The sequence below is a fragment of the Dipteris shenzhenensis genome, chromosome 14, assembly GCF_047967505.1.
Source record: "Dipteris shenzhenensis isolate YYH24624 ecotype China chromosome 14, Dip_SZ_1.0, whole genome shotgun sequence".
Lineage (NCBI taxonomy): Eukaryota > Viridiplantae > Streptophyta > Polypodiopsida > Gleicheniales > Dipteridaceae > Dipteris > Dipteris shenzhenensis.
The window spans coordinates 40,022,150-40,036,436 of record NC_141609.1 but is presented as its reverse complement, the minus strand read 5'-3'; positions in this window follow the sequence as shown (position 1 = coordinate 40,036,436).

Here is a 14,287-nt window from a genome sequence, read left to right as displayed (position 1 = left end):
GTGAACATAAGAAAGACTACCCAGTCTACTTCGCCAGTCGACAACTCAATGATGCAGAGATCAACTATACAACCACAGAAAGAGAAGCCCTAGCAATGGTGTACAGTGTAAAGAAATTTCGGCACTATCTCCTTGCAAATGATTTTGTCTTCTACACCGACCATCAAGCATTGCTTTATCTTGTGAACCGTCCGTGTACCACAGGAAGAATAACCAGATGGCTCCTCTTGCTACAAGAATTCAACTTCAAAATTGTGGTCCGCAAAGGTGCCCAACACTACATTGCCGATCACATGTCTCGAGTAAAGATAGGAGAAGAAGCCACTGGAGTAGAAGATGACTTACCAGATGCCACACTATTTCAAATAGATGCTGTTCCAGAATGGTGTGGAGATATCATTGGGTACTTGATGGCAGGAAGACCACCCCCTGACATGAAAGCAGTAGATGCCAGAAAATTGATTCTAAAGGCTGCACCATATCAACTCATTGCAGGACAACTATACAAGATGGGCAAGGACCAGATATTAAGAAGATGTGTAATGCCTCATGAGATCCTGCCAATCCTGAGTGAAGTTCATGAAGGCATTGCAGGAGGACACTTCCAAGGGGAAGCCACAGCAAGAAAAGTTCTCCTCGCAGGCTACTGGTGGCCAACACTGTGGGCAGATGCCTATGAATTTGTAAAAGGCTGTGATGTATGCCAACGAACTATTAAACCACAACACAAAGACTTCAATCCCCTAACAACAGTTGTTGCACAACAGCCATTTGAAAAATGGGGGATTGATTATGTGGGTCCCATACATCCAGCAGCAAAAGGAACACAGGCACGCTACATCATTGTGGCCACTGATTACTTTACAAAATGGGCTGAAGCTAAGGCAGTCAGAAAGGCAGATGCCAAAAGCACAGCAAGATTCTTGTACGAACATGTGATCACCCGATTCGGATGCCCCATTGAAATTGTGTCGGATAGAGGCACACATTTTGTCAATGAGGTAATCCAAGAACTCTTGTCTGGCTTCATGGTCATTCATAGAAAAAGCACACCCTACTACCCCCAAGGGAATGGATTAGCAGAATCCACAAACAAAATCATATGCAATATCCTCACCAAGGTAGTAGAACCGCAGCGCTCTGATTGGGCAGAGAAACTGCATGCAGCCTTATGGGCATACAGAACCACATTCAAGGTCAGTACAGGGAACACACCTTTTCAATTGGTGTACGGCCTTGAAGCCGTGGTCCCACTTGAATTTATAATACCAAGTCTGCGCATCGCAATACAAGAACGCATGGGTGATCATGAGTCCTTGAAAGAAAGGCTCTGTCAGTTGGAAAAGCATACAGAGACCAGACTAGTCGCTTATCATGCCATGACAACAGAAAAACGTCGAAGAAAGGCATGGTTTGACAGGAATCTGAAAGCTAAAGACATCAAGGAAGGCGACTTAGTCCTGTTATACAATGCCAAAGTACACAAGGGCAAATTGAAGTATCTGGGTCAAGGACCCTACCGGGTACGAAAGATGAATCCCATTGGCGCTGTGCTACTTGAAACACTCGATGGAGTCCAATTCAACACAACAATAAACGGGAGCCGACTGAAGCGCTACTACATCAACACGCGAGCCATCCCCGACAAAAACGAAGATTTGGGAAACCAAGTCTTCCTTAGTTAGGATTAGATTGTATCACGAGCACTCACTTGCATATGTACGTCTTCGCACATATAGGTAGCCTCAATCGATTTTACCTAGAGCTCAGGATTGGTGAATGAGTTCTAGCTGCCCTATGAAAATCCCAGCAAAAAAAAGCATATAGTTAGTCCCTACTTAGCTACTAGGTCACGTGCACTCACACGCTTTCGCTTAGACACATAGGTGATTGCATGAATAATTGTACAACACACTTTCATTCCACCCTCTCAAAAGATGTATTTATTTATTTTATTTTATTTTTTTTTTTAAAAAAGATCTCTCTCCCACACCCACACAAAAAGGTCATACAGGCATGCCAATCAATGTAATGATCAATGGTACACTACATGTACATGGATGCAGGTTCAGAAAAGATGCCGCCACTAAAGAGGATGCGCAAAAAGAGCCCACCACCTCAACCACGAGACCCTCTCCCGAGTTCGCAGCCATCTACATCCTCTCAACCACGGAGACCACAGACGTTCGTGGTCCAAAGCGATAGCTCCGGAGAAGATTCAGTGCATGCCCAAGCAGAACAAATGCCACCCCAGTCACAGCCGGCGTGCACAACTGTTAACAAGGCCCAATCATTGGAACTTGTCTGGCCACCCACCTCGACTTATGCTCTTTCCCAGGAAGCAACATCTTACTTAGAGCAACGGGGTTTAGGCAATTTGCATGAGAGCCTCAAATCCTTGGAGGATAGTCCTATCATGACCACCTACATCAAGGACTTTCTCCACTCTTACTACTCCAGCAATGCAACAGATGGCAAGTACGGTACAATCACTGTACAGCAGAGCCCACTGAACATTATCCTCGACAGTACAGTCATTCAACGGGCTTTCTCTCTGCCAAGGCAAGGTGGCGAATACCCTAAAAGGTCTGCGGATGCAAAGTTTATTGAAGTACAGACTCTCCTCACCAAGGGTACCCTGATCCATAGAGATGGCATCTTGCTTCGCACAATCCTTGACCCTCATCTCAAGGAAGCAGCACAATTTCTATCCACCATCCTGGGAATAAAGAACGGCAAGGAACGCTCCCTTCCACTCCGCACATTTGTTTTGCTGAGTAGGAAGCTCAAACAAGACTGGGTCCAACACTTTGTCATTTTCTTTACCAAAAAACTCGATGGTTCTTCAGGCCAGAAATGTAAAATTCCGCACTTATTGGCTATCATCATCAAAAAGGAACTACAACAAAGAGAAATGACTCTGCCCCAGTCTCCAAAGCCAATTGAGGAGTTGGACATACCCTTCTCACCAGTATGGGAGCCATCATCAACTGCTCCAGCTATCACATTGATAAGTACAGATGCCTTAACAGAAGTACCTATTTTGGAAAGCAGGATTGCAGAATTGCCTCAGGAAATGCTTCAGCTCGGTGCACAATTGCAACCACTAAGTCTCCCCCAACAGCACCCACCCGAGCTCGAGACAAGGTTGGCACCCGAACCTGAGGAACGATCAGCACCAGAGCTTGCGACCACATCGGCACTCGAACCGCCCATCGACGTCATGCCAGTCGATGAGCCTCAAGGAGAGCTCGTGCCAGATCAGCAGTATGACTATTGTCCACAAGGGAGTGAAATGCCATTGGAACAACCTCCCCCAAGTACTACAGAACCCTCGGGATGGCTAATGGGCACCACTTGTATCAGCAATATCGCCAGACCTCATCACCATCTGTCATTCTCCAGCATCAAGCTAGCCAAATGATCCAAATGTCCGAACTCTTCACTAGCTTGGCTAAGGAAGCATATGCAAGAGAATTGGAAAGGCAGACGGCATCAGAAATCGAAGACCAATTCCAGGCAATCGCCATCGAGGTCAAGGCTCTTCGGGCACAGATAGATGAGAAGGAGGTAGAAGAAGTGCGCATGAACCAGGCTCTCCAAGCTCAAGAGAAGGCCGTAAGGGATGTGACCTCCAACCTCCATCAAAGTCAAACACAGCTGACTGCGGCAGTCGAAGCAATAGCAATCCTACAGACCTCCTATAACTCCCTGACAACTGCACATGCGCAACAAACAGAGGAAGTGGCACAAGCTCGACTCACTCTCATTCACAAAGAAAACGAGCTCCAGGAATGCAAGGACAAGCTAGAAGACATGCAACAATCTTTGGCAGTACGTGCCTTTAGCATTGATGAGCTTACAAGGGAATGCCGACTCTTAAAAGACCAACTTGCTACTGTTCAAGAGGCCAGCACTTTACAAGCCCAGTTCTTGGACCAATGGTCCAATACCACTGAAGACATCCCTCAACAGGCAAAGGTCACCTTGCAAATGAAAAAGCTTAAAGAGGCATACACCAGCATCTACCATCAGTACAAAGAAAAGATGAATGAGATGCACTCCCAAAAAATAGCCATCTCCAAGCTTGAACTCCAATTGCTGGTGCATAACAATGAGGCATTGCAAGACAATGACGACCCACTACAATGCACAACTGTGGTGTATGAAGAGCTTGTGACTGCTCTCCAAATGGAAGATCACCTCCACACACGCGTGCTGATCCAATGGAAGCAACTCCAACTCAAGATCATAGCTGCTCATCCAACAATCGACTGGAAACGATCCATCGGGATTAAAACCCTGCGCATCATTTGCCAAGACTTGTCTGAAGATGAGAAGAATATCTTCTGCCTGTCTACACATGCCGGGTTTATACCTCTCAGGACAGATGCTTTCATTGCATATGCCTGCCTCATGGGTAGTCCTCCCCTCAGGGTTATTGCAGGTTTGTTGCCGTTGCTGCAAAGGCCATCCCTATTATTTGCACGGCATGACATAACGGGCATCCAACCCATGCAGCTGATCATCCCATCGCACCAGCAAAAAGAAGTGTCGGACGATGACAAGGCCTATCTCACATCCAACTTCCCATATCTAACCACTCTTTCTGCCAACATCATAACCTCACTTCCCCTTGCTGCTGCTACCCTCTTAACCTTCCCCGAGCTTCATCCTAACATCTATTCCCTCCATCGTCTCTTTGCTCATGCCTCTCACCATTTTCAACTTACCCAACAGTCCCAAACTTACGAGCCCCTCACACCTAGCTTTTTCCCCTCCCTTGCTAATCCTACCCTTGAGGATTACCAAGCTGCTCAAACCATTTGCCCATTTCTTCCCCCCCTCCCCTCTGCTCCCCCTTCCGCCACTATCACTCAGCCATATTTCTCCCCCATGTCCCCTGCTTCTCTCCCGGCCCCGTCATCACCTCCGACACTTCTAGTGCTGCCATCAGCAGAAAATGATGCAGTATTTGATTTTGAATATCAGGATCCGGATAATCCAATTCGTACACCCATGCCAAGTTCCAATGATGAGTATGATTTTGATGAGATACCACTTCCCAGTAACCCCATCAAGGAATTTTGGAGCAAATATCCTGATATGAAAACTCGCGGTGGATGGACCCTGGGTAACTTCCCTACCAATCTTCGTCAGCACCAAATAAGTGAAGCTTGGATTAGCAAATTGGATCCACAACCTGATTGGCGCCGTCCCAAGCTCTTTGATGTAAGCTTCTTAAAGGAGTACTTACGGGCACCTCCATGTCTCAGAACCCATCCCAAGTTCTATGCAGTTCCACGGCGTAAAAGATGGGAAGCCAACATACACACTTTGGCTGAAGATCGAGTCATTAATTGGCCAATGATCGAATCCTACTCTGGTGTAGAATGGACTATCCAAGGCGCCATGATCCGAGCACTTCAGCAGCATGAACAAACCATGCGCGGCAACATTGATCGCTTCCTTCGCCAAAGTGCCATATTCTGCAAAACATTAGCATTAATTCTGGAGGTCCCTTGTTACCTTGATTCCCATTTGCCTCCACTCAGCTTTAATCCCAATGAACGGATTGATGCTCAGATTACAAGCCGACTATACCAAAGAGTGATCTTCTTGGAGGCACGCCACATATCTCTGTTCGAGCAAATGGTGGATACAGGCTACCTGGAAACTGCGCAAAAATTGTATGGTGCTAAGGCTCTACAGCAGGACCGTCTGGCACGACACAAGTTCCACAGCCACTAGACTAAAAACATGGCAACCCAGGTACGTGATCGCAATAAGCCATAACCCGAGGACGGGTAATAAAATAGATCCGGGGGTATGTTGACTCTGTGCCAACATGAACTTATGAAGAAAGAGAAGGTGTTACAACTTTGTGTTACAACTTCTAGACACAACTTTATGTTACGACTTTGTGTAACAACTTTGTGTTGCAAGTTTGTGTTACAAGTTTATGTTACGACTTTGTGTAACAACTTTGTGTAACAACTTTGTGTAACAACTTTGTGTTACATCTTCTACATGAAGAGAGAGAATGTGTTACGACTTTGTGACACAACTTTGTGTTACAACTTTGTGATACGACTTTGTGTTACATGCAGAGAGGGAAGCTCTCCAACTTGTATAAATACCCCATAATGGAATGAAGCCCACACTCTTGGGGCATTGTGTTGAGTCTACATTGGTATTCCAAGCATTTGTCTCAAGTGTCCATGCTTCCTTGCACTGCACGTCCAAAAGCATGTCCTAACCTTGCAACCCTTCTCCCCTCTCCTCCAACCTTGCAACCCATCCTCTCCCTCTCCTCCTCCCTTCTCCCTCCTCCTCCTCCTCCTCCTCCTCCCTCCTCCTCCCTCCTCCTCCTCCTCCTCCTTCTCCCTCCTCCTCCTCCTCCTCTCTCCTCCCTCTCCCTCCTCCTCTTCCCTCCTCCTCCTTCCTCCTCTCTCTCTTACTTCACCCATGCTCTTACACCTTCTTCCTCTCCCACTCCTATGCCTTCCTAAACCCTTAAACTTAATGATCTACGAGGGAGACGAGTTCTCCACCATGTACTTTACTCTGAACCTTGGATCCTCCTCCTAACCCTGAACTCCTTCTAAACCTTGGAACCTCCTTCTGAACCCTGGAACTCTTTCTAACCCTGAACTCTTTCTAAAACCTGGAACCTCCTTCTAAACCCTTAAATTCCTCCTAAACCCTACAACCCCCAATGAAGGCGAAAGCCTTCATTACCCCAACAACAATGGTTTACGCGCCTTTTACACATGCTTGCATTATGTTTACTCACCACACTTAAGCCTACGTCTCTCACCGGAACACGACTCGAGGTCCTAAGCTACAAATATACTACAACGACAATTCCAATATATCTGTAGGTGACAAAAAGCCTCGGAACCCTGCAACATAGAATACCCTGCAATATATCTTGTAGCTTAGGACCTCGAGTCGTGTTCCGGTGAGAGACGTAGGCTTAAGTGTGGTGAGTAAACATAATGCAAGCATGTGTAAAAGGCGCGTAAACCATTGTTGTTGGGGTAATGAAGGCTTTCGCCTTCATTGGGGGTTGTAGGGTTTAGGAGGAATTTAAGGGTTTAGAAGGAGGTTCCAGGGTTTAGAAAGAGTTCAGGGTTAGAAAGAGTTCCAGGGTTCAGAAGGAGGTTCCAAGGTTTAGAAGGAGTTCAGGGTTAGGAGGAGGATCCAAGGTTCAGAGTAAAGTACATGGTGGAGAACTCGTCTCCCTCGTAGATCATTAAGTTTAAGGGTTTAGGAAGGCATAGGAGTGGGAGAGGAAGAAGGTGTAAGAGCATGGGTGAAGTAAGAGAGAGAGGAGGAAGGAGGAGGAGGGAAGAGGAGGAGGGAGAGGGAGGAGAGAGGAGGAGGAGGAGGAGGGAGAAGGAGGAGGAGGAGGAGGAGGGAGGAGGAGGGAGGAGGAGGAGGAGGAGGAGGAGGGAGAAGGGAGGAGGAGAGGGAGAGGATGGGTTGCAAGGTTGGAGGAGAGGGGAGAAGGGTTGCAAGGTTAGGACATGCTTTTGGACGTGCAGTGCAAGGAAGCATGGACACTTGAGACAAATGCTTGGAATACCAATGTAGACTCAACACAATGCCCCAAGAGTGTGGGCTTCATTCCATTATGGGGTATTTATACAAGTTGGAGAGCTTCCCTCTCTGCATGTAACACAAAGTCGTATCACAAAGTTGTAACACAAAGTTGTGTCACAAAGTCGTAACACATTCTCTCTCTTCATGTAGAAGATGTAACACAAAGTTGTTACACAAAGTTGTTACACAAAGTTGTTACACAAAGTCGTAACATAAACTTGTAACACAAACTTGCAACACAAAGTTGTTACACAAAGTCGTAACATAAAGTTGTGTCTAGAAGTTGTAACACAAAGTTGTAACACCTTCTCTTTCTTCATAAGTTCATGTTGGCACAGAGTCAACACCACCCCAATGATGCTAATGGGGACATCAGGCTTAACCTCTGTTTGTTATGGGATCTTATTTTTCATGGGACAATCCATACAGGCATGTCCTATGCCACAATCTCTGCAGAGCGGTTGGAAAGTAGCTGGGCTACCATGATGAGGACACTCTGCGATCCGGTGATTTTCTCCACAACCATAGCACTTGATTGGTGCACGATATGTGTTGGGATGTACTTGATTTGCATAAACTAGTATTAGACCCTCTGCACCTTCTACATAGTACACTGGGTACTCTACTTCATACTCAAATGGCGAGTCTACTTCCTCGGCTTATAATTGATGTATTGGAACTACCTGAGGAGATGGATTTGGTGCTCTTGGATATGGTCATGGATTCGGATTCCTAAGTAGTTGTGGGACTTGTGTCCAAACGGACTTAAGATTTAGCCTCAGAGCTGGGGGCAGTTGTGCAAGTGCCGGTTGCCTGTATACTGGCATGGGTGCCGCTTGGTATTGTTGAGGTCGAGGCAGGTTGTTGCGCATATTGAAGATGCAACTGTTCTCATCATGGCCACCGACGACGCAAATATGGCACCACAACCTTGGTGGTGGATTTTCTTGTGCAGTGATCCTCAATCTTAGGACTAGGCACTCATTTGCTGTATGATTGGCCATGCAGTGTATCTCGGGGGGGTCACTATGTATAAACCCTCTATATCACGTGCGTTCAAGGCCTATATTTAAAGTCCCTTATCTGTAAAAAATTTCATTAATAAAATGTACCCCTTTTCTATACAAATCTGTAAATTTTTTTCAAAACTATTTTAAATAGTCCCTTATGTATATTTATTTCTGTAAATTTTAGAAATAAAAAAAATCCTTTTGTTGAACTCACGTGATAGGGTTACATATGATGAGTGACCCCCCCGAGCAGTGTATGGTGTGCAATGGGCTAGAAAAATACCCCGTAGCATGGTGTTTCTGTGTGTGAAATCTAGGTTCAAAGAGGTGTGAAGATAGTGGGAGAGAAGGAAGGAGTCTCACTTGCAGCTTTCTCACATACACAATGGGGGAATACAAACAAAGGTGGAGGCTGAAAACAGTTTTTTTCTTCTTAGTTGTGAAAGCCAAAAAAACTCTCGTACAAAGAAATACAAGAACCCTATATGTGGGTCTCAAACCAAACTCAGCTAACTAAGGTGGCATACTAACTAAGCCACGAACTAGAGTACATAAGGATAGCTGTCATCCAGCTATTATTCATGGGCGGTGTACCAACTGCATCTGCAGCTAACAAGTCGGTGACATAAATGCACAATGGTCACCCTGGCATATCACGAGTGGAGCTCGATATCTCAACACTCCCCCTCGAGCTCAATCCCAATTCCTGCACACCAAGCAGGTCTCTGAACTTGCGCAACTTCTCTAAGCCCAATGCCTTTGTGAATATGTCAGCTACTTGATCCTCTATGCTAACATAAACTAGATCAATAAGACCTAGTAAAACCTTCTCCTCCACATAGTGATAATGCACCTCAATGTGCTTTGTTCTAGCATGATAGACTGGGTTATTTGCCAAGTGTATACTACTCATGTTGTCACAATAAATGACAACTGGCCCATCTGTAGACTGATGCATATCATAAAGTAGCTTATGCAACCAAGCTATCTCATATGCAGCCATTGCTACACCCCTGTACTCAGCCTCTGTGCTCGACAAGGCAACTGTAGGCTGTTTCTTGCTGCTCGAAGTGACTGCAGCACTCCCAAAAGAGAACACATATCCACTGGTAGATCGTCTATCAGAAATACTACCAGCCCAATCAGCATCAGTGTATCCATGCAACTGTATCTGAACCCCAATCTCATAAAATAGTCCATACTGCAATGTGGACTTCACATACCTGAGTATGCGTCTAGCCGCATCCAAATGTGGTTTCCTTGGAGCCTGCATAAACTGACTTACCAATCCAACAGCATAGCTCAAATCTGGCCTGGTAATAGTCATATAAATCAAACTTCCTACTATGCGTCTGTACATAGTAGGGTCTTCCAGAAGCTCACCTGCATCTGTGCTCAGCTTCACATTCTGCTCTAAAGGAACTGAAATAGGCTTACAGCCTATTGTCATCCCATATTTGGACAGCATGTCCAATCCATACTGCCTCTACAAGAGCCGTATCCCACTTGGTGATCTAATCACCTCAATGCCCAAGAAATAACGTAGCTCTCCCAAATCCTTCATCTCAAACTTCTGCTTCAACAACATTTTCACATGAAGGATATCTTCATCACTATCTCCTGTGATGATCAAATCATCAACATAAATGACAAGAAGTATAATACCTTTCTCTGTTTTTCTCACATAAAGTGAGAAATCTGCCTTGCAAATCTGAAAGGCAATAGTGACAAGATACTGTCCTACCTTGTCAGACCATGCTCTAGAGACTTGCTTCAAGCCATACAAGGCTTTCTTCAACCTGCAAACAAACTCAAGATGAACAGCATGAACATAACCTGGTGGCTGCTCCATAAAGACCCCTTCTTGCAAATCACCATGCAAGAAGGCATTCTTTACATCCATCTGATGTAAAGACCATCCGTTTGATGCAGCCATAGCAATGATTGCTCTTACGGTTGCCATCCTTGCAACCGGACTGAATGTTTCTTCATAATCAATGCCATATGTCTGTGCATACCCCTTGACAACTAATCTTGCCTTGTATCTATTCACAGAACCATCTGCATTGTGCTTCACCTTATAAACCCACTTACAGCCAATTGCATTTTTGTCTTTAGGCAAAGGCACCAATTCCCATGTAGCATTTGCTTCCAAGGCATCCATTTCTTCATCCATGGCTTTCTCCCATTTTTCTTTTCGCATGGCTTGCTCAAAAGAAGTGGGTTCTAGTTCCTGTATCACTTTGACCATATAGGCATAGTGAATGGCTATAAATCCATCATATTTCAGCCTATCCATAGGATACCTAGCTCTGGTAGACCTGCGCAATATAGGCTCACTTCCAGGTGCTCTCAAAACATCCCTGTTCTTCCTTACTCTAGGTGTAACAACAGAAGGAATACGCAACTCATCATCAATGCTCTCTTCTGAGCCACTGGATTCACCATCCACATAAGAGTGACCTGCATTCACATCAAACATGGGCCGATCTACCTTCTCTTTTCCTTTTCATGATACCTGCATACCATTATCTGCATTGCTTTGAGGAGATTCTCCTGATCTCAGTCTGCCTATCCACGGCAAAGTATGTGAGCCACTGCTAGAGGACACTGCAGGTCCACTAATATTTTGTGATTGCTGCTGTGAATTCTGTGTAGCATTACCATTTTGTGCATCTACATCATCAATCACATTTACTGGTTTATACCAGCTGCTCTCAAAACATCGCTGGTCTTCCTTACTCTAGGTGTAACAACAGAAGGAATACCCAACTCATCATCAATGCTCTATTCTGAGCCACTGGATTCACCATCCACCTAAGAGTGACCTGCATTCACATCAAACATGGGCTGATCTACCTTCTCTTTTCCTTTTCCTGATACCTGCATACCACTATCTGCATTGCTTTGAGGAGATTCTCCTGTATGTGAACCACTACTAGAGGACACTACAAGTCCACTAATATTTTGTGATTGCTGCTGTGAATTCTGTGCAGCATTACCATTTTGTGCATCTACATCATCAATCACATTTACTGGTTTATACCAGCTACTCATCTCATCAAAACAACATCTCTGCTCACTGTAAACTTATGAGGAGAAGGGTTATAGCATCTATGCCCTTTCTGCTGTAGAGAATAACCAATAAAGATGCACTTCTCAGCTTTTAGATCCAACTTGGACCTCAACTCATCTAGCACATGAACATAGGCAATGCAACCAAAAATTTTCAAATGAGAAAGATCTGGTTTCCTACCATTATACATCTCCTCTAGCGTCATGCCATGTATTGCTGCAGTGGGAGTCCTGTTCATTATGTAAACTGCTGTAGCAACTGCTTCAGCCCAATAATAATATGGTAGGTCGTTTTCATTTAGCATGGCCCGAGATACCTCTCCAATATGCCTGTTTTTCCTTTCTGCAAGTCCATTTTGCTGTGGGGTATGCTTCATGAATATTGCTGCTTTATGCCATGCTCCTGCAGGAACCTTGCAAACTCATTTGAGAGGTACTCTCCCCCTCCATTTGACCTTAGGCATTTTATTTGCAGGCCTGTTTCTTTTTCAACCAAAACTTTAAAAGCTTTGAAATGCCCAAACACTTCACTTTTCTTTTTCATAAAATACACCCAAACTTTTTTGCTGTAGTCATCAATAAAAGTGACAAAATAATGATAGCCTCCAATAGATGCAGCTTTAGTAGTCCACACATCAGAGTGGATTGATTCCAATGGCTTCTTACTCTCTTGAACATGTCTAGGAAATGTTTTCCTTGCCTGTTTTCCAAATTGACAGGCTTCACATACCTTATGCATTTCTGCAACCTTGAATTTAGGCAATCCTGCAACAATATTTTGGGCCTGCATTGATTTAAGTCGATGTACATTAACATGACCAATGCGTTTATGCCAGATATCAATATCTGCAACTACACCAGTCCCATGTGCAAACATTGCTACACTCAATTCAGGCATGTCCGCATCCAACGTAAACATCTTGCCCTTCTTCTTTCCTTTTGCTATCAAGCGACCGTTATTTTTCATATCCTCAACAAAGCATCCATGAGGATTAAATCTGACCTACAAGCCCTGCTCAACCATTTGACCAATAGAAACCAGGTTCTTGTTGATATTCGGGACATCAAGTACATCAGACAGGTATTTCTTTTTCCATTCTTGCATAGACAAAGGCATTTTACCAATCTGCACAATAGGATGTGCAGTATCATCACCAGTCTCCAAAAATCTTGGTCTTTCCATTTTCCTTGCGTCCTGCATCCATTTTGCATGACTTGTCATGTGGTTTGATGCACCTGAGTCAACATACCACACGTCATTGCTTTCTTCTGCACTTGTCACAGAATTGGTCATGTGCTGCACCATAAACAGATGCTCATTTCTGTAATCACCCTGTCTACTAGAAGATGCATAATTCCCTTGCTGAAATTTTCCATTCATGATGTCATTCTGCTTTTTATAGCATTCTTTAGCCATATGACCCATTTTACCATAGTAGTAGCATTCAACATTGCTGTTTGCATTTTGGCCTCTATGCCATCCACCACGAACTCTTTGGCTCCCCCTGCCTCTAGAGTTACCACGTCCTCCTCCATAGGGCTGGTTTTCTTGAGTTTGCTGCATATTTTGATTTCTATCGCGGCCTCCAGATCGGCCTACTCTACCTCTGCCTCTACCTCTTCCAGCATTTGAGTAGATGACAGTTTCTTTTGAAGTTCCTCCTGAAGAAGATGCACCACCATTTCTCTGCTCTTCAGAAATTAGAAGAGAAAACAACTCCTCAAAATCAGGAAATTTTTCACGGATGGCAATGGATGTCCGGAACTGTGCATAATCCTTTCCTAGACCATTCAAGGTCACAGAAACTAAATCATCATCTTCCACTGGTGACCCAATGGAAGCAAGTGCATCTCCAATTTTATTCACCTTCATGTGGTAGTCATTGATGCTCATATTTTCTCTCTGCACATTGTGCAACTCCTGCTTGAGCTGCATTTTCTTGGCTTGTGTATTTGTGCTGTACATTTTTGCCAAAGTATCCCATGCCTCCTTTGGCATACTTGCATCCTGAATATGCACAATCATAGAATCTGAAATACTGATAGACAGCCAGTACATAACTTTTCTGGCTCTCTCATGCCATCCTTTAAATGCTTGCATTTCCTGTTGATTGGGAACATTAGGAAGAACTGGTTCTTCTTCATTTCTTGTAATGAACTCCCAATAGCCTTTTCCCATAAGGAAATTCGTCATTCTGAACTTCCATGCTTGGAAGTTGTTCTTGTCAAGCTTTTTAGTGACAATCTGTGAAAGAGAATCAGATGCCATTACAGAACACTGCAAAATATTCTGTCACTGCAAAAAACACAGCTTCTGCCTCATAAGGGCAAATCTGCAAAACTCAACAGGCAATAAGGATGATTCTGTAACTCCTAATATCTTTGCGCACAGGCATACGATGCAATTTCTGCGGCAACTTTTCACCGACCTGCAGAGCAGTGGTCACACAGCAAAAACAGGGCCTTTTTCTTAGTGCTTGCGGAGAACTTCTGCCTCCAAAACAGGCCCCGAAATGGCCTTGAATCAGAAAAATAAAGTCACCAAGGGCTTTGCCCCCTCCCCAGCATATACTCCCCTCTCGCCACACCGCAAA